Below are 21,224 nucleotides of genomic sequence, written 5' to 3'. Positions count from 1 at the left end.
ATCATCTACTTGTCCACTATCCCTCTAAATGCCTGATGACAATTTATACTAAGCTTTTGCTGCACAAGGACTACACCAAAAGTCATTAGTATGCAAACAGCTTTGAGAACTTTATGAAAATATATTTTAGAGAAGGTTAATGTCTTGTAAATTTTACAGAAGGCCTAAAATTTTTAGAATAAATGATTTCTTGGAGAGTAACGCATACAAAAATTGTAGAAATGCATTTGCTCAATTATGATATGAAGCTATTGACTGTGCAGAAATAATTCCTCCCAGCATTGTTTATTTGTCATATAAAATCATTATCTCATTCATAAATTCATTAGAAATGTGATTTAAAAAAAGAAAAACCATTAGTTACTGAGTTAATGTTTTCAAATTAGAAAGTATATTAGTTCATCATTTTCAGGAGGCAAATATGTAGGTTTGGCAAAATCAGTTCTAGTGATAAAAGATAGCAGATAACAGGCAATCAGAGTTGGAAGGGACCTTATAGGTCATCTAGTCCAACTCTCCCTGCCCAAGCAGAAGACCCTACACCATTTCTGACAAATGGCAGTCCAATCTCTTCTTAAAGGTCTCAAGTGATGGCACTCCCACAACTTCCGAGGGCAGCTAAGTAGCCTTAGCTGCATTGTCCAATAGGCAGACTCTTTGGTCTTCAAATTAAATGGGATTTAATCATAGTTCAAACTTTCATTTAGTAATATATAAAAAGCCTCTGAAATAAACCAGAACAAATACTCTGCCATCAAATAGAGAAGAAGAAATGCCAAAAGAATGACAAGTAAATAGGAAGTCTATCTCTCTTTCTCTAGACCAATGATGGAGAAACATTTAGACTCGGAATGTCAAAAATTCAGAAAATGCCAAACTTGTCTCTTCTAATGTCACCCCCCACCCCCTCTGACAAGTGACACATATTCTGTACATAGGAGCTGTGGTGGCACAGTGTTTAGAATGCAGTACTACAGGCAACTTTTGCTGCCTGCTGGCTGCCTGCAATTTGGCAGTTCGATTCTCACCAGGCTCAAGGATGACTCAGCCTTCCATCCTTCTGAGGTGGGTAAAATGAGCCCCCCCCCAGATTTTTGGGGGCAATATGCTGACTCTGTAAAACCACTTAGAGAGGGCTGTAAAGCACTGTAAAGCGGTATATAAATGCTATTGCTATGCTATATTCATTTATCTGAAAAAAATAAATGAATATAGCATTTTGAAAAAAATACAATCCAATCATGTGCACAATCCCCAGAATCTTCTGCACACCACTTACTTTCAGGAAGTGTTCCCTTTCTGTTGTCAGACTCCTGCAAACTCTGAAACCCACCATACACACCAATGTATTGTATACCCCATTTTTGTGCAAATTTCAAAGGGTTTGAAGGCCACACAAGACCATGGCATTCTTGTGCAACTTCCAGAGGATCTGGAGGTCATGTGAGAACATATCCTATTCTCGCATAGTCTCCATAGCCTCCAAAAATCATTCAGGAATGGAGCATGCTTTCAAGACTAGTTGTTGTTGGATATTAGTGAAAGCTGCCAAGTTACCAAAAATATTGTGGTGTGTCAGCTTTGACACATGTGTCATAGGTTCATCATCACAGCTCTAGACATTGTATAAGGGGGAGAGCTATGTTAATTTATGGAACCCCAAAATCAAAAGACATTTAATAGTACCTTTTCAGATTAACAATTTCTATTAAAAGGAATGTTTTTTTTAATAAATTATATATATGAATTTTGTCATATATATGAATTTTGTCATGGCTGCAATTAAACAAAGCCATTGTTGGTAGACCCTAAAATTGCCCATTCTCTGTGGCAGCACATGCCTTCATCTGAAATTTAAATGATATTGCCCAGATATTGGACATCAAAATAATGTTAACATACTACAACAGCACTTCCTTGATGCAAGCCACACTGTCTTTACACACACACACATTTATTGATTTTTTTAAAAAATACAAAGTTAAAAGATAAACAAATAAGAGAAAAAGATTTGAAAAAAAGGTCAGAGAATTAAAAAAATGAAAAAAGAAAAAGAAGTAAAAATAGAAAAAAGAATGACTTTCTTTGGAACAGTTACAAATTTAAAAAATACATCAAATTCATACTCTAAAATCAACATTCATCTACATTATTTCCATAGTCCCATATAATTCTAATTATTTAGTGATTGTTGCTGAAAGAGACCTGAGATTTATACAGCTAAAACTTGATCATCTTCCTGATTATCTGTTTGGCTGTAAGATATTTCTCTAGCTTCTCTTATTGGAGATTTTTCTTCAAAGTAGATTTCTTATGAACAAGTTTTGCTAGACTTCATCATTCACAGGCTCCAAGTTTCTGGGGTAAGAAAGGAATATTAATGAAATAAGACTGTGTAAAATATTGTATAGTTCATGTGAATGTATTTTTATCATGATTATGATCATGATGTATCACTAATTGCTTGTATGTACACTGAGAGCTTATGCATCGGAGATAATTTCTTTGTGTATCCAATCACACTTGGCCAATAAAGAATTCTATTCTAATGGGACAACAAACTTCTCCAATGCAGGATTATACTTCTCCATGATTATATAGATCTCAAGATTATATCTCACAAAAGACTCTTCCCTGTTCAGATTTGACTTTCTGGCTTGTCCAATTCTAACATATAATATCTGTTTCTGGCATGTCCTTAATAAAATGAGAAGTACATAATTTTATCTTTTTATGATAGCTTTTATGTAATGCTTTATTCCTTGTGCTCTCTATTGATATAAAAATATATGTGTGTCTCTGTATGTAGTATACTCCTTTTATTATATTCTCTATTAAGCACCAGTAAGCCCCAAAGGATGAGAGAAGACTTTGAATTTTTGAGTTAAAGCAAGGAACAAAGGAATCACTTGCAACAGACTTGAGGTAATTAACAAGAAACAACTAGCACCAAGCGCCTGGTTATAATGCCAAACATGTGTATCTCAGAATTCAGAAGGAGAGGCATTTATCTTTATGAACTCTGGAACTGATAAAAAGCAGACACACTAAAGCACCAGTAACGTGAAATGAAAGATGAATGCGAGCAATACGTTGGTGTAACCATCCAAGGTGGCTCTGACATGTATGAGACATATTCATCATAAGAATGATTTAAAAAAGACAAGTGTGTTTCAAACAATTGAAAGATGATGGCAGAAAAATATAGAAATGAATGGACTCATGCAGAGGTCTACCTCCATTCTATCAAGAAAGAACAGCTTTTCATTTTGGGTCTCTCAAGTCCCTTGTGTTTGTTTGGCCACTAAAAAAGATTAGGTATACTTGTCACAGAGGTGGGCCTCTGGTAAGATACTGTAATAAAGTAGCTACAATTCTCTTGACTGTATAAAAGAAACTTCTACTATGGCACTGTTCTTCTGCATAAGATAAAAAAAATTATGAGACCCTGATCCCCTTTCTTCATCCCTTTCTTGATAAACCCTCAACATCTTCATGATTGGGCCATGGGAGGTCTACTTTTCTGTTTCCTTAAACTGAAATTTGATTGTTCAGGATCTCAGCTCATTAAGGGCAACTAGCATGTAATTAGCAGACTAGACATATGGCCAATCATGAGCTCTATAAAGAATGATTCTGATTTAAAATCAGTGAAAAAAGGCAGCAGCAAAATCAAACCAGCCTCTTTTATCCCTCCTTAGTCTCCACAACAGAAAAATATTTTTTCTATATAAGCACCCCCCCCAACAAATAACCTCAAATAAAGACTGGAGTATAATACCTACTACCCCCTTTTTGTATTTTAACTGAGCTAATACTTTATACTTTGAATCTGACTCGCTGTAATGAAAAGCATAAAGCATTAAGGCACTATTATGATCTGTGTGACAGCAACACAGATAAGAGCATTATACTACACCAAAGCAATAAGAGCATTATACTACACCAAAACATTTCAAATTGACCTGTTAAGTCTTGTTTGGTTTCTTTGGGACATGAATGTTTTGTAGTAATTCTCACTCATATATGAAAAACATATAAATTCTTAGTATTATAATTGTAGAAAGAGAAAAAAACATCAGGAGTTGCAAAAGGATAAACTGTAAAAGATTTTGTTATTAAACCTATCTATGTTTTGACTTCTTTGCATAATAATTGTATCATGAATTAAACAGATAGTCCTGATTTGCACAACACAATGGTGTTATTTAAGGATAAAACTAGGCAAATTTGGTGAGTTGTGGGAATGCAGCCACCAAGTCTTAACTGACTTTATTAAGGCTGGGAATCCAACAATTATCTCTCTCATCTTCCCTCAAAATATAGTAATAGATTTATGAATAGTGGCCAGATTATGTGAAGGACCATTTTTTCCTAGATACCAGATGCCCCAGAGTAGGAGGCAGGGTATATTACAGGTCCTTTCTATCAAAAAGGTCCACTTAATGTGACCAAGAAGTGCCTTCTCTAGGATGGTACATCATCCCCATGGAGATAAAACTGGCCCCAATCCTGACCCTGGAGATATAGTTAAGATACATAGGAAAGGTTATAAACAGATATGATGTTTAGTTTAAGGCAGGGGTGTCAAATTTGATTTCATTGAGGGCCACATCAGGTTTGTGTTTGACTTGGGGGATGAGCTCAACATCACTTGTGTCAGGGGAGCCTGTGATGGCCTGATTGCTTTGCCAGCGAAAATGGGCTCCCAAGCTCCATTTTCAGCTGCAACAGCTTCCTGCAACCCTCTGCCACTGAAAATGGAGTTGGAAAGGGCTGCCCGCAGCCCTCACAAGGTTGTTTTTCAGCTTTGATGGTATCTTGCAATCCTCTGCCAGCGAAAACGAAGCTCTGTTTTCACTAGCAGAGGCACCTCAGGCCGGTCCTTCACTATTTCCAGGTTGACCTCACGGGCCAGATCTGAGCACCCCATGAGCCATATCTGGCCCATAGGCCTTGAGTTTGACACCCCTGGTCTAAGGTCTCTTAGAAATTTGAAAGTCAGTCATAGATCCACAAATTCTTTCTGGAAAGTAACTAATCATGCTGAATAACTTTATTCCATTCACAATTCAACTCTGCAAAAATAGTGTGTCAGGAAACCAAACAATGAAGTAGGACATGAAATGGTGGATAAAACTTGACAATCATTGATATAAATCTTGACATTCTTTCTATTGGCTATGAATCCATATTCATAGCATTACAGTACAATCTCTTGATCTATAAAAACAATGATTTGGCTTTTACAGTACATGCAAGTTCATTATCTATTGCATAATGTCCAAGTCAAAAACTTAAACAAATGTCAATTTTTTACATAATTTCAAAATAATAATAATAATAATGTGAGTTTGTCATATATCCAGGATCAAGGCTGCAAAAAAGCATGTGAGAACTTATTTTATAAATCTAAAATTTTCCCACCTTTTCTTTGATTATCACTCTACTTTATTATGTATCAGAGAAGACATAACTTATTTTTGAGGACCGAAAGCCAAAATAAATAGAGTGGATATGCTTCCCATGCCCCCCCCCCAAAAAAAAATATTAATCCTATTTTAGGGACTGTATTCCATTTTCTGACTTTTTTTGTGCCTCAAAAGACATTATGCTATTTATCTTGGTGATTATGACTGGGACTGACCATCCACTATTTCGTAATCTCTGCTTTCTAAATTATTCACCCTTAGGCAAAAGGAGGCAAATATTTTGTGCTTTTTAAAACTAAATTGCAGCAAAAAAATACCTTATCATTGTGAGACCAGAAATGAGGTACAGATCAAAACAATGCAAAAACAACAACACAGGCTTATGAGACAGATAAACCAAAGTGGCAAATATAAACACTGACAAAAATTAACCCTTAGATCAGTGTTCCCCAACCTTGACAAATTTATGATGTGTGGACTTCAACTCCCAGATTGCTGGCTGGGGATTTCTGGAAATTGAAGTCCATATATTTTTAAATTGCCAAGGTTAAGAAACACTGCCCTAGATGAACACACAGTACATGGAGATGAATGCTTACTTTTTACTTTCAGACTAAAATTAGGATAATAACAACATTAAAGCTTTAATAATAACATTGATTTACACCCCGCCCCCAACAGCATTCACAGTTCTCTCCTTAAATATTCATTTTACCACCCAATAATGTAGAGTTTCTATTAACTCTCTTTCTCAACCACTGGCATTTACATAATGATCCAACATTCATTATGGTATTTGGGGTCAGTGCTCTAATCCCCACTAATGTATCATGTCCTTCTGTATATATCAGCTGCAAAAAAAAAAAGCAGTTGAAAATCAAATGGACCATAAAGGAGATTTTAATAATTTTAATGCAGCAAGAAAAAAAAAACAAAACACCTTTGTTTGGAGCAAATATTAGTCTGGTTTCTTTTACTTTTGGAACTGATTGTATGCATATTAATTCCATTTTCAAAATGAAATTATCTCAGACTTTAGCCCTGGGAAAATTATGTTCCTATCAGCCCAACAATACAGACCAGACTAAGAAACAATTCCATAAGTTTATTTTTATTGTGACAGCTACAATAATACAGTTTCACCAATCTGAAAGTACTTCCCCTCCCTCACTTCATGTGAACTAAGGAGGGATTTGTGGGAGATAACATCTCATGCTATTTTTGTGATCTGATTTCAAGCCCCTCTTATCTGACTATTGCTTTGGTAGTAGTTCTTTCTGTCCCTCAAGACCATTGCATGTTAGAGGTTTGATAATAGATTATATAAGAAGAAAGAACATTAGGAAAAGGCAAGCCACTAAGATCTTGGAAGATGAATATAAAAGACTTGAAAAAGAATTACAGAAAATGCCACAGAAAAAGGAAATTAAATTGAAGTTGGATATAACTAAACATAAAATGGAATTAATAGAGAAAGAATTGGCGCAGAAAATTAGAAATGCTAAACAGAATTATTTTGAAGATGCAAACAAACCAGGTAGATGGCTAGCATATAAATTGAGAAAAGAGAAAGAATCAAGAAAAATATTGAAGTTAATAGATGATCAAGGCCAAGTTTGTTATGGTAACAAGGAGAAAAAGAAAATTGTTCGAGATTTTTATGGGCAACTATATAAACAAGAGAATATTGATGAAGAAAAAGTTAAATAGTATTTACAGAATGCTAACCTACCGAAGATGCCTAAAAGAGATTGAAGAAATGCTAGAAAGCAACATAACAATGATGGAATTAACTGAAGCACTTAAGAAACAAAATAATGGGAAAGCACCAGGTCCAGATGGGCTTCCGGCAGAATTCTATAAAACATTTCAAGAATCATTGAGCATTCCATTGCTTGAAGTTATGAATGAAGCTATGTCAAAGAAGATGATACCTAAAACATGGTCAGACGCTTATATTACACTTATTCCAAAAGAAGAGGCTGATCCACTGCAAATTAAGAACTATAGACCTATTTCTCTATTAAATGCAGACTATAAAATTTTTGCTTCAATTTTTAGCAGAAAGACTTAAAAAATACTTAAATAATTTTATCCACCCAGATCAAAATGGATTTCTGCCAAAGAGACAAATTAGAGATAATATGAGAGTAATCTTGGATACTTTGGAATATTATGAGGCACATCCTGAAAAGCAAATGGCTTTGATATTTCTAGATGCTCAAAAGGCATTTGACAACGTGAACTGGAGATTTATGTTATTACTATTGGAACAGATGGGTTTTGCCAGAAAATTTGTCCAAGCAATAGAAGCCATATACAATAAACAGACAGCAAAGGTAATGATGGAGGGAGAACTTACAGATTTTATTAATATAAGAAAAGGCACAAGACAAGGATGTCCCCTATCTCCTTTGCTATTTGTATTGACTTTGGAAGTGTTGAATAGAAATATTAGAGATGATAAAAGCATAAAAGGAATGAAAATTAAAAAGGAAGAATTTAAACTGCAAGCTTTTGCTGATGACTTAGTCTTTATTTTGGAAGATCCATTAGAAACAGCTCCAAAGTTATTGGAAAAGATAGAGATATATGGTGAGGTGGCTGGTTTGAAAATAAATAAAGACAAAACAAAGATTTTGACAAAGAACATGCTACTGAGACAAAGAGAAGAACTGGCAGACCTGCTGAAAATCCAAGTTACGAATAAGGTTAAGTATCTGGGGATACATTTGACAGCAAGATGTAGCACATTAAAAGAGAATAATTATATTAAACTTAAACAACAGATAGCTATAGACTTGAAGAAATGGGAAAACTTGCAATTGTCATTAATAGGGAGAATTTCAACAATTAAGATGAATATTTTACCTAGAATCCTATTTCTCTTTCAAACAATACCAATTAGGCTCGGAAAAGACTATTTTGATGATTTAAATAAAATTATGTTGAAGTATATATGGCAAGGTAAGAAAACGAGAATAAAGCTAAAGCTTTTGCAAGATGCTAGAATTAGAGGAGGTTTTGGTCTGCCCAATTGGGAATTGTACTATCAAGCTGCAAGTTTGATGTGGGTTAAGGAATGGATAACATTAAGAAAGACTAGATTGTTGACATTAGAAGGTCATGACTTGCTGTTGGGTTGGCATGCTTTTTTTATGGTATAAGGGAACTAAAACACAGGGTTATTTTAGAAGACATTATATACGGGAGTCTTTGTGGTTAAACTGGGAGAAGATAAAAAGACAATGTTATTTGAAAATTCCAGTTTGGTTATCGACTATTGAAGCATTTTCCTATCCTATAATTTATAAGAAGGAACAAACAGTTAGATATGGGAACTATTGGATGAAAAGGGTGAACTTAAATCAATACAAAATTTAAAGGAACAAGGTATAAAGATGAATTGGTTTTCATATGCGCAAATACATTTAAGATATGATGAAGATTCTAAAACAGAGGGATTCTATGATAAACAGACTGATCTAGATAAGATTTTGATGGGTACTGATGAGAAGGTGATTAAAAAATTATATGGTTATTTACTGGGAATTAAATTAGAAGAAGAACAAGTTAAAGAAACTATGATTGTTTGGGGGAAGAATTTTGGATATGGGATTGATTTAGAGAAATGGCAAAAATTGTGGTCTCAAAATTATAAAATGACAATGTCAACAGCATATAAGGAAAATGTGTATAAGATGTTTTACAGGTGGCACTTTCCCCCGACAAGAATAGCAAGAATGTTCAAGAACAAATCTGAAAAATGCTGGAAATGTCATCAGATACCTGGCTCATATTACCATATGTGGTGGACTTGTGAGGACGCTAAAAAATATTGGACTAAAATTTGCATGTGGTTGGAAGAAATGACAAAAAAAAACGTGTAGATTTGAAACCGGAGTTCTTTTTATTGGGAATCTTACCAGATACATATAGTAAAGATTTGAAATACTTGATTGTAAATGTGTTAACAGCGGCTAGGATTGTATTTGCTAAAAACTGGAAGAATGAGAAAATACCATCACAGGAAGAAATTATTAAGAAAATATTTGAATGTGCTGAGATGAGTAGATTGACATTTGAAATTAGAGAGCAAGAGGATAAACAATTTTATGAAATTTGGGATCTTTTTTATCAGTGGCTAGATGACAAAATACGATAATAGAATATTTAGAAAGTTAGATAGCAAGGAATACTTTTATTTTTTCTTTTGCCTATGTAATTTGACATTATATCTATAAAAGCGTTTTTAGGATAGATTTGGTATGATTAAATGATTTGTTATAGAATAAACTGTTTAAAGTATTGTTCTCTCATAAAGCATGAATGATTAAAAGTATAGTCAAATGATTTATTAATAGCGATATTAGGATATATAAGTTTGGATTGACAATATGAGTTGTTATGTAATATAATTGCAATTGAGACTACGAAATGAATGCACAAAACTGATGAACCAACCAACACATTGTACGTACATAAGAGAGTTGATGTTTTAATGTTTTGTTTGTCTTGTTTGTTTGTAGAAAATCAATAAAATTGTTTTTGTTTTTTTTTAAAAAAAAAGACCATTGCATGTGCCCTTCTAAGGTTCTTGTTTCCATTTCAGATTATATCCAACACACAAAGTCCCCAGGTTATGAACCTCTGACTTATAAACAACTGCTAGATACTAATGGGTTGCCTGCAAAATCGTGGACAGCCACGCAGTAATGATATCTGACTCAAAAAGAGAAAGTCAGGTGTGTATTGGTAAGTAGTGTTGGTACTGCGGGCAGGGAGACCTGTTGGTGTCTTTTTCATGAAGTTTCTCTTTCATGCTTAGTTATTGGTGCTACAAGTAGGGAAGACATGGCAGTGTCTCTCTCGCTCTTACACATACATGCAGCTGACAAGGGAAATCTCAGTTACCTCAGCCCAGTGTTAGCTGCAGTTGTCCTCTGCACTCTGCATTCAGAGGCCCCTACTGCTCTGTGTTCTGCTGCCACAGGAAACTTCCCATTTCCTTGCTTCCACTATTGATAAGGAGTGTCCACCCTTCATGAGTCAGCTGGTGGTCATGTGAGGCCACATCTCCCAGGTCTTTGAGGAAACTGCTGTGCAGGCCCTGGGGAAGAAAGCATGTGGTATTTGGCAGGTTCTCACCAGTTCTGGAGAATGGTAGTGGAAATTTTGAGTAGTTTGGAGAATTGGCAACTACCACCTCTGACTAGAGATTTTACAGTATTCTTCCCCAGCTAAGGTCAGATAGGGTGGCAGGGGGTACAGAATGCAGGGGGTTGAAAACAGCATAGATGAGGAGAGATAGGTAAGTGAGGGCAGTTGCAAGCAACCCCTTGATTATATGACTGCAGGGCACTGCAACAACCATAATTTGGGGAAACAGTTATAAGTCCTTTTGTTCAGCATTAGTATAACATTGAACAGTCACTGAACAAATGGCCAAATGTCAGGGACTACCTGTTCTTATGTATCATTTTCTAAACATAAAGCTTATGTTTACATCATGGGTGTAGTAGAGAATATTCACCACCTGGAGTGATCAAGCATTATTGTTCTTCCTGGAATGCAAAAGGAACAAGATTAAAACAGTCCCACACTCTCCTTAACTGAAGAGTTTATTTTATAAAAAGCGCCCTGAAAATAAAAATCTGCATGGGTGTGTCAAGAAAGGAATCAAACCAGGAAGACAGCAGAGATCTGGGGAATAAAAAATTTCCACCCCCCAAAAGCAACACCTCAGGAATAGTCTTTAGATAGCAAGAGAAAACTTCAGTTCTTGGAACTGAAGGATGGTTGAGAGGCAGAGCTGAAGTTTGGGAAGTAAAAGAGCCTGACTGAGTCTGCAAACCCAACCAAGCCCATTGGATTCTGCAGCCCAGGTTCAGAATTCTACAAACCAGCTCCAGAAACATAGGTGTTAGATCTGGAGGAGTGGGCGCAAGGAACGGAGATGAGGCATCGAATAGTGACTCAACTCTTTATTAGTGACTTCAGAAAAGGAACGGAATGCTTGGGCAGTAGCAGCTCCTTTTATAGAGCTAGCTGCTGTCACAATGTCCAATGATTCAAGTTTGCCGCGCTGGAAGCGTCCAATCGGCGGCGACCCGCTGTCAGCCAATCAGATTAGCCAAAGATGACCAATCACGATCTGCTAACTGCGGGCCAATCAGAAGTGCAGGATTACAAGCCTGCTGTGGAAGTAAAACTATTAGGATTCAAAACCAATGCGTTTGCTTAGTTCGTAACACCCCTCCCTCCTAGGTTCCGTCTGAGGGGTGGGGTGATGTATTCTTCCAAATAGGCAGGTTGTTTCACCTGTCTATTTGATCTCGCGCTCCACCGGTCTTTGCTCTGGCTCTGGTTCCGGTGGGCTGCTTGCTGAACTTAATGGCAATGATAGTCCAACCTCTTCGCTGGGTGACTCGGGGTTGTCATTTCTGCTTCCTTTGCGGCTGTCATTCGGATTCCTTGGATTTGCTTCAGTCGCAGTACTGCTTTGTGGCGAGGCGATCATCTGGCTTGGTTCTCCTTGGCAGGTGAGTATCCCCGGTTGGTTGTGCTGATTGCTGGTTTTCGCTTACTGGGTCGTATGCTAATTCTCTTCCGGCCTCTTGGTTTCCCTTCCCCCGGTTTGAAATTCTGGGCTTGTTACGGGGTAGGTGCTAGTCTGGAGCGAAGTTGGTCGATGTGGCGCTTCCACGTTTTCCCATCAGCAGTTTGTAAACGGTAGGATCGAGGCCCGTAGGTTGGGTTATGGTAGCAGGGACCCACAATGGGTCACCGAAAAGTTTTTTGCAAAGACTAGGTCGCCTACCTTGAATGTGCGACACCTGCTGCTGGACCCCAGGGGCTTTTCCGGCATGTAGGCAGGGTGTGGCGATCAAGATGTGAGCGAAGTTTTGGCCCATGAGCAGTTCGGCTGGGGTTCTGTTTGTGGTGCTGCTTGGGGTGATATGCTGGAGCAGAAGCATCCTGGTCACCTTGTCATCGATGTCCCCATGTTCCATCTTGTGTAGCGTTTTCTTTATGAATTGGACCATGCGCTCAGCCCTGCCATTGGCCGCAGGGTGAGCCGGCGATGTTAAAGCGTGGCTTATTCCCTGGTCTGCTAGGTACTGTTCAAATGCCAGAGCAGTGAATTGGGGGCCATTATCTGAGACCAGGACATCTGGCAGACCGTGCGTAGCGAATAGTCTATTTAGTTTTTTGACAACTGCTTCTGTGGTGGTGCTCTTCATTTTGTGGACCTCCAGCCAGTTGGAATAGGCATCTACTGTTATAAGAAATGTGTGTCCCTTGGTGGGTCCCGCAAAATCGATGTGGATACGGGACCAGGGACCTCGAGGCGTTTCCCATTCAGTCGGTGGGGCTTTTGGTGGAGCTGAGTGAGTTTCCTGACATTTGATGCAGGTGGCCACCCAGGTCTCTATTTGCTTATCTATACCTGGCCACCACGTGTAGCTCCTTGCCAGTGCCTTCATGCGCACGATGCCTGGGTGTCCATCGTGCAAGAGTTTTAGAACTTTATGCTGTAGTCTCTCTGGGATTACGACTCTGTCTCCCCACAAGATGCATCCTTTTCGGGAGAAAAGTTCTGTCTGTCGGTTTTTGAAAGGCTTAAGGATGTCGTTGGGTTTGTTGTCAGGCCAACCTCTTTCCACCCAGCTGAGGACTCGTGCCAAACAAGGATCCTTCTTTGTTTCCAAGGCGATGTCTCGTGCAGTCAGTGGTGGTGAAGGAAGAGTTTCTATTTGTAGCGCAGTTAGGGTTGGAGCTGGGTCGCTTATGACTTCTGGTAGCGGAGAACGGCTCAAGGCGTCAGCGTGGGGAATGGCTTTCCCGGGGCGGTGTAGTAGTTGGTAATTGTATGCGGCTAAAAACTCTGACCAACGGGTCATTCTGGGTGATAAAATGTGGGGAGTTGGTTTGTCTCCCGCTAAGATGCCAAGTAATGGTTTGTGATCGGTGATTATGGCAAAGGGTCTTCCGTATACATACTCATGGAAACGTTTGATCGTGGACACAATAGCGAGAGCCTCTTTATCGAGTTGGCTATAGTTTCTCTCGGTTTTAGATAAAGTTCTCGAAAAAAACGCAATAGGTGCCTCAGTACCGTTTGGCAGGACGTGGCTCAAGATGGCTCCTACTCCAAACGGTGAGGCGTCGCAGGTAACAGTTAAAGGTAAAGTCTCATTATATTGCATTAATACAGCATCTGAAGTTAAAAGGTCTTTAACTTGCTGAAAGGCTCGTTCTTCCCGGTGTCCCCAGATCCAGGGCGCCTTCTTGTCGAGGAGCCTATGCAGGGGTTCAGCAACGGTTGCTTTCTGGGGCAAGAAGATGTTATAAAAGTTGATGAGTCCCAGGAAGGCTTGGAGATCTGTTTTATTCCTAGGTCTTGGGGCATTTTTTATGGCAGCTAGTTTTTTCTCAGTAGGGTGAATTCCCTGTTTGTCAAGAAGGTACCCAAGGAATTCAACCCTCTCAGTACATAGTTGGCACTTGTCCTTCTTGACCTTCAGGCCAGCGTCTTTGAATTTCTGGAGAACCATTCTGAGTCGTTTTTCTAATAGGCTTTTCGTGGGGGCAGCTATCAAGACATCATCGAAGTAGGGCACAACCCCTTTTATGCCCTGTAATAGTTTCTCCATCAGACTTTGGAAAATGCCCGGTGCTACACTCACTCCGAATTGGAGTCTATTACACTTGAATGCAACCCTGTGCGTGACTATAGTCTGGGCTTCTGCAGTCTGTGCATCTACGGGCAGCTGCTGGTACGCCTGGGCTAGGTCCAATTTTGCAAATATTTTTCCACCTCCCAAGGAATGAAGAAGGTGTTGGACCACAGGTATGGGGTAAGCGCTCTGCTGAAACGCGTGATTTAGGGTGGCCCGGTAATCCCCACAAATTCTCAAGGATCCGTCAGGTTTTATGGGAGTTACAATTGGGGTCTCCCATCGGGCGTGGTCAGTCGGTTCCAACATGCCCTGGGCTATTAATTTGTCCAGTTGTTCATCAATCTTTGGCTTGAGTGCAAATGGCACTCGACGAGGCTTAAGTCGAATGGGCGCAACATCAGGGCTGAGATTAAACAATATGGGGGATCCTTTGTACTTGCCTAGTTTCTCGGTGAACACGTCCTGGAATTCCTGGACGAGGGCTGCTTCCCAGTCATCGCTTCCGGTCTGGTGGATGCCTGCTAGTTGAATTCCTAGTGGCGCGAACCACTGCAAGCCTAGCAAGCTGGGCCGATCTCGGTCGACGATGGTAAGAGGAAGAGTTGCAGTGTGGTCTTTGAAAGATACTTGGATGTGGCTGGTACCGGCAACTGGGATTCTGTTTCCTTGGTAGTCTTTGAATATGATTTTTTGAGTGCTGAGGTCCTGGCGACGGATGTCAGGGATCAGCTGTTTGAGGGTTTTCCAAGAGATCATTGATAAGGACGACCCGGAGTCGACCTCCATAACACATGGTTGATTTGCAATGGTGACCTTCACTTGGATTTTCCTTGCATCCAGGGATGAAGCGTGGCCGATGGTGATGGTTTGATGGGTCTCTTCTCGTCTAGTTGAATTGGCGGGTGCTCTATTTCTGTAGTAGTAGTGGCTCCCTTGGTTGTTTAGGCGGTCCCGATTTATTGGTGGGGTGCCTGTTGTCTGCCGGAAATTATATTCTCTTCGGGTTGGGCTGGATCCTCGCTTGCTTCTACATACTTTTGCAATGTGGCCCCTCTTTCCACAGGAACAGCAGAGTGCGTCTAGGAATTTGCAGTCTGATCGCGGGTGATTACCCCTGCATCCAGCGCATTGTCACGAAGATTTAGGGTTCTGCTGGTCACACTGGTCGTGTTCTGACCTGAGGCGGTTGACCTCCTCTTCCTCGCTTTCTGATGAGGATTTGAGGTCTTCATGGTGGGTGGTCGTTGTGTGCTTTTCGGAGAAAGGCGTAGTGTCACTGGCGAGTTGGCGTTGCGGTGCATTCGCTCGGCGCATTCGAGCGGCTGATTTCCTGGTTGCTTCTGCTGCAGTAGCATTGGCGATGGCATCTGCGAGGCCGATGTCCCCCTTCGCCATAATTTTGCTCTGGGTCGTAGGGTCTTCTAGGCCCAGAACAATTCGGTCTCTCATGGCTTCCTTGAGGTTTGCGAAGCCACAAAGTCCCGCCAGGTTCCTGAGATCAGCGATGAAGTCTCCAACACTTTCGCCTTTCTGTTGGTCCCTCTGGTAAAACTCGTGTCTTCTGATGAGTGTTGGCACCGCTGGTGCATAATGGGCCCGGAGGATCGGCGCGAGGTTGTCCCAATCCATTGTCTTGACTTCGGCCGGTTTCACAAGTGCTTTGCAATTTTAAAAACGGCGGGCCCGCAATGGGTCAGGAATACAGCTCGTTTCTTGCCAGGCGTAGCATCTTTTAGATTGTTGGTCTCCAGGAACATCTGGAACCTGTCCATATATGAGTCCCAGTCTTCGTTAGCCGGGTCAAATGGAGCGGGTGGTATGGCGCTGCTGGTCATTCTGTCGCTAGCGGGTGCGCTCTTAGCCACGTGCTCTGTTTGGTGCTCAGCGAGTGCTCAGTCAGCTCTATCGTCTCCGCATCCCATCCTCATCGCCAGTGTTAGATCTGGAGGAGTGGGCGCAAGGAACGGAGACGAGGCATCGAATAGTGACTCAACTCTTTATTAGTGACTTCAGAAAAGGAACGGAACGTTTGGGCAGTAGCAGCTCCTTTTATAGAGCTAGCTGCTGTCACAATGTCCAATGATTCAAGTTTGCTGCGTGTCCAATCGTCAGCGACCCGCTGTCAGCCAATCAGATTAGCCAAAGACGACCAATCACAATCTGCTAACTGCGGGCCAATCAGAAGTGCAGGATTACGAGCCTGCTGTGGAAGTAAAACTATTAGGATTCAAAACCAATGCGTTTGCTTAGTTCATAACAATAGGACTGGTAGTGTGGGTGGGTGAGAGAAAAGCCCATTGTGAGTTCCTTCACTTAGCGGAAGTGAAAAGCATTTTCACATGCAAATAGACTGAAATTGGCTATAACAGCTGAAGATCTGAGGAAAAAGAGGAAAAAAATTAAAGAGCTAAGAAACAGTAAGATAAGAACGCATCTACTGCTACAAACATAAGAATAGAAACAGAAAGAGAACTTTAAGGTACAAGTTTATAGATTAAATAAGAATAGGAGTACTTGTAAACCCATAGTAATGGGAAGATAGTAGAATTAGATAGCCGCTTAACTGTACGATAAAAGCCTTTTGGGAAAAACAAATACAGTCTTTATGTCTGTGTTCTATATCATATTTAAAAAGCAGCTAAAAATGGGATTCTGATACATCTGGCAAATTATCCATTTACCTGTTATCTAAACTACTCAATCTAGATACATCAAAAGGTAATTCCCCCAACTTTTGTACATCTGCTAAAAAAGCTACTTATCAGTACTTTAGCAAAGCTGAATTCTTGAAGAACATTTGGTAGCTCATGATGGAGTTTTGAGGCTTGTTTTGCTTTTTAAATAAATTGGCCTGAAACATGATAAAGAACAGTAACTTTGCTCATTTACAGCAATATAACAACATCTAAACTGCTTATAATCTTTCTTACTTGGGTCCCATCAGCACACTGGTAGCATTTGTTATATATTTAGAATTTAGAATTCTTTATTGGCCAAGGAATTTGTAAGCTCTCAGTTTACATACAAGCACGAAGTGATAAATCATGATGATAATCATAAAATTATTGTTTATTATTTTTATTATTTATTTGATTTGTCAATTGCTTACAAGATAATAGATATAAGTATAAATACAGTAAGAATACAGGAAATAGGTACAAATAAATGGGGACAATAAGACAGGGACGGGAGGCATGATGGGGCACTTATGCACCATCACACAATAATCATAACTCATACCTACATCAGAAATAACCCAGACAGAATATGACTAAATCATATTGTTATCAGAGACAATATTAATAGAAAAGCTAGTTATCCTTTTTGGACTGTAGAACAGGGCCAGTGCTAAACCTGCTGTAAGTTCTGGGGCAAACTTATAAAGTCACTATTGTTGACTGCAATCTCAACTCTCTGCTGAAGCAATATTAATATTATCACCACTGTAAAAGAAATGTGTGTGTAAGTATATGTAATTGTCTGTGTATATGTGAAACAGTAATCACTCTGTCATATTGTCTTTTATAGAGCACTGAGTTTTAACTGACCATTAATGGAATTTGTTCACAATGTGTCTCCATCCATCACACTGAAATGAGAAATGGGTTCCCAAAATTATAGGTATGAGTTGTAAGTAATTGTGTATGTCCCTGTGTGCGTGTGCGTGCGTGCGTGTGTGTGTGTGTGTGTGTGTGTGTGTGTGTGTGAGAGAGAGAGAGAGAGAGAAATGGCAAGAGGAATAACATAAAGGGCTTACTATTTAAATATGTGAATGTTGAACAGTGTAATTGTGTAATATTTCCTTAGGAATAAATAAGCATTTGTTTGTAAGTTGTTACTGAAGGTACAATTGAAAAACTAGCTGCAGAGAGAAAATTTAATTATCACTAATCTTAGATATCAGATTTGATTTTTTTTTTGAAGGGGGATGGTGTCTGATCTCTTTAATTTGATTGTATGTTTTTAATTCAGAGGCTTACTTTCATCTTTTCTTTTTTGCTGAATTACATATCTAATAGATATCATGACTGTTCAAATTAACTTTCATTATCACAAACAAAATCAATTTTCCTATTTTTTTCCAACAATGAATGTTTAAAGAGAATGAATTTTTATATACCATATAACTGGATATCAATTTGTCATAAATATGTGTAGATGATTCTGAAATTTACTGACTAAATATAATCACTCTGGCATGACATTAGAAAAGAAAACAGCAAACCTGTGAAAATATAGTGCAATAATGAATCCAAAAGACAGCTGATAAAATGGAGCTTGGATAATCAGGATACATAGCGTGCTTGCTGTACTCTGACTGAAAGCTTTAGTGATGGCATAGAAGTCCTTACTCCTTTGCAGAATTTGCATTCAGAAGGTAGAAAATACGAAAGAGGAATACAAATCGTACAATTGAACCTAAGCCAGCACTGAAAGAGCAATGAAAGGATAGCACCCTTTTTTGAACCAAATCAAACATGACCTTTTCATCACAATTCTTACAGTGCTGAATGGGTGCACATTGCAGAAATGCATGCTCAGAAAATTCGTAGTCATTCATCAAGAATTGTCCATTCCTGACTTAAGCCAGAATGAATCAGAAGTGTCATGGGAGAGATGTGTATGGCCACCCTAATTTGGGCTTTAAGATGGGCAATCATGCAAATCCTTTAAGTTAATACATAAATAAACAGAAGAGAGCATCAACAGTTTTAGCTAGTGATGAGGCTGAGCAAATTATATTAATTTCTCATCAAGGTGAATTTCCCATCAGTATTTATCAAATAGGGTGGTAAAGGCTTTAGCAAGCTATAGATACAAGTAGTCCTCAACTTACAACAGTTCATTTAGTGATAGTTCAAAATTACAAAGCACTGAAAAGAGTGACTTACACACTTACAATTGTTGCAGCATCCCCAAGGTCATGTGATCAAAATTCAGATGCTTGGCAACTGCCATCTATTTATGACAGTTGCTGTGTCCTGGGGTCATGTGATCACCTTTTGTGACCTTTTGACAAGCAAAGTCAATGGGGAAGCCCAACTTAACAACTGCAGTGATTCACTTAACAACTGTGGCAAGATATATTAGATACGCAAGGAAATTTGAAATCGATGGAGGGTTATCAAAAACAAGGGATACAGATTGATTGGTGGGCATTTCTTCAAATACAGAACAGGTACAAACAAGTTATAAAAGAGCTTGGAATATATTTGAAACCACAACAACTGGATAAAATTTTACTAGGCCCAGATAATTTTTTTTTTTACAAAAATCTATACATATTTGCTGGAAGTAGACTTGGAGGAAGAGACTGTTCAAGGATGCATAATAGCCTGGGCTCAAAATATCAGACACAACATAAATTTGACAGAATGGGAAAGTATGTGGAATAGAAATTATAAATTAACAAAAGCAGCGGCATATAAAGAAAATACCTATAAGATGTTTTACAGATGGTATTTGCCTCCTTCAAGATTAGCGAAAATGTATCCCAATATGAATCTGGCATGCTGGAAGTGCAAAAAGAAAGAGGGTATATTTTATTATATGTGGTGGTCCTGCGCGGAGACCCAAAAATATTGATTAAAAATTCAAAAATGGTTACAGGAGATTACCAATGAGCAGATAGAATTAGAACTGGAATTATTTTTATTGGGGATATTCAGAAAGAAATATGGGAGAAATATAAAATATTTAATATTGTACATTTTAACTGCAGCCAGGATTGCCCATGCCCAATGTTGGAAACATACATGTATACCACCTGGGGAATTGATTATTCAAAAAATAATGAGCTGTGCTGAGATGGACAAATTAACTTTGAGTTTACAAGAGAAAGATTATTATAAGATGTGGGAAAAATGGTATTATTGGATTGAGCAAAGACAGATTGGTGCATAGATAAATGGATGGGGATAAGCACTAGAAGTTAATGGTTTATATCTGCACAAATTCTATATATTTGTAAATAATGCACAAAATATTAGTATGATGAATGTCACAAACTGTTGACTTTATAAGATTTATATTTTTGTTGTTTGTCTTTTTAAAATTATAAAAGATTAATGAAGTTTATTTAAAAATACAACTGTGGCAAGAAAAGTCATAAAATGGGCAAAACTCACTTAACAGAAATTTTGGGCTCAATTGTGGTTGAACGTCAAGGACTATCTGTATGCCTTTTTGATTTGGAAATGTTTAGCAGGCAGCATAAAGATGGCTGGAAGTGAAATTAGGAAGATACAACTTGCACAATATACACAGTATTATCTGCATAAATGTATAAATAAAAGGTCAGGATACATGAAATGTCCAAAGTGTATCATTGGAGGAAATAAAAAGTTTGAAAGATTATTTAGATATTTTATGTTGAATGGTGAAAGATTTGATTCTAATTCTGAAAATGTTTCAGTTATAAGGACTTTTTTCCCCCTAGTTGTTTGTGTGCATGATCAGAAATGATGTGTTACAGATCTCACATGCATTCCAAAATTAGGGCAAAGAGATGAAGAAAAGATGACTAAACCAATCAGTTCATTATTCTGACCTTTGAAAAAAATCTAGATTATTTTCATGAAAATTAATTCCATCCCAAGGCATATTAACATAATGAACTCGATTATTTAAATGATCAATATCAAAAATATTGAAAGCCATTTTTTTAAAGAAATACATTGTATACATAGCAGCATGGTATAATTCATCCTCTCTAAACAGCAGATTTTCAACATTACAATTCAACATTTTCTAGAGATGATTAAAAGTAAAACTACCCTTTTAAAAGATTTTAAACTTTTAAAGTTGGCTCCATTGTGGAATGGGAGTGGGGCTGATAGACAGGAAGCATTCTGGACCAGATGGGAGTCTCTGGCCACCTCTCCTGGCTGTGCTGGGCTTCTCTGCCAGGTGTGGGGAACAAAAATGGATCAATATTTTCATTTATTTATCATGTTTAGGAACAGTCCCCCTCCGTCTCCCCCAAAAGCCGAATTTGAAATGTGATCTCCCCCCTTGTCCAGTTCCCCTCAAGGGATTATTTAAGCAGAGATAAAATGGCCAACTGCTCTGCCAAAACAGGCATTAAAATGGAACAGATTTTTAGAAA

The sequence above is a fragment of the Notechis scutatus genome, chromosome 1 (genome assembly GCF_049901735.1).
Source record: "Notechis scutatus isolate UNSWTSFEM ecotype Mainland chromosome 1, rNotScu1.2, whole genome shotgun sequence".
NCBI classification, from domain to species: Eukaryota; Metazoa; Chordata; class Lepidosauria; order Squamata; family Elapidae; genus Notechis; species Notechis scutatus.
The sequence above is the reverse complement of the archived record's forward strand: the minus strand, read 5'-3'. Positions refer to the sequence as shown.